We start from the raw sequence: 1359 nt of genomic DNA on the forward strand, positions 1-1359 counted from the left end.
CTGTGAGTAGACCAATAATTACAATCCATAGTAAAGATGATTTACCACGTCCGTCACTCAGCACTCCCCGCAGGAGGAGGTCTGGGATGGGTCGCTGATGAAATTCGGAGGACGTGGTTCCCCCCTGAGACCACCCGTCCTGCTGCGTCTGCTGCGTCTGCTGCAGGGAGATGGCTCCGGGCTCCTCGTTAGGCCTTCTCTCTGCGGGTTCTCCCCGCGCACGGACAGGCTTTGTGAGAAACGTTTAGCAAATATTGATAGTTCTTGGCGAGTTGGGGGAGATCAAAGGGGAGAGGGGGGGAGAGGAGGGGGAGCTCTCTGAAAGGGTGTGAGGGGATAATGGGAGCAGGGGGCTTTTCATGAATCTTTTATGCCGTATAAAGTATCCTCCTCCCTGGGAACAGACGTTTGGACGTCTGTGTCTTTAGATGTGAAGTCTTTGGATCAAGAGAATCCGTCAATTTAATCCTGCAGATAAAGAACGGTCGCAGGTGAACTTCATGTCATTTTGACGCCTTTTTACCTCAGCGGGTGGAGCCAGTGTTTTGGACAGCGATCATCCCCCGGTCCATCAGCGCCACACACAGACTCAACAGAGACAAACAGGTTTCTTTATTGACTTGTTTTAATCAGTGCCTCTGAATAGCAGCAACAGTAAAACAGAGAAGACGGCTGTTAACTGTGTGTGTGTGTGTGTGTGTGTGTGTGTGTGCCAGCAGAATTAAATTACTGAAGCCTGATGATTTTTACAACCTCACCAGTGCCTGGAATGCAGTTGTCATTGTAACACAAGGGGGCACACTCAGAGGAGAAGAGAGAGAGAGGGTGAGGGTGAGGGAGAGAGAGAGAGAGAGAGAGGGTGAGAGAGAGGGAGAGAGAGAGGGGGAGGGTGAGGGAGAGAGAGAGAGAGAGAGGGAGTAAATGAAACCACAGTGTTGTGTTGTCTTAAAGCCAGCAGACGCCGTGTCCCAGACGTCCGTCCTCGGGCTGTTGTCCAGCGGCAGCATTTGTCTAGCTGGTCAAGTGGTCCTAAACATTTCACAATTTTCTATAGGAACTGTTGAACTGTTGAGAACCACTTAATCAGAGAGACCAGGCTCTGGGTGAGTCAGCGGGGGAGGCTGCACTCTTCTCCAGGATAAATCCATCTTCTGCACACACAAAAAACAAGAAGAAGAAGAAGAGGTTAAAAAAAAGACATTCAAACACAACACACACAGATTTATACACATTATTACAACAGGTTTTAGCAACACAGGAAATCCTACAGAGTAAAAGGTAGGTCCAAAAAAAAAAAAAAAAAAAAAAAAAGAACCCAGCCCTGAAACCCTTTTTCCCCCGCCTCCCCCGGGGCAGCCC

The sequence above is a fragment of the Cynoglossus semilaevis genome, chromosome 1 (assembly GCF_000523025.1).
Source record: "Cynoglossus semilaevis isolate Cse_v1.0 chromosome 1, Cse_v1.0, whole genome shotgun sequence".
NCBI classification, from domain to species: domain Eukaryota; kingdom Metazoa; phylum Chordata; class Actinopteri; order Pleuronectiformes; family Cynoglossidae; genus Cynoglossus; species Cynoglossus semilaevis.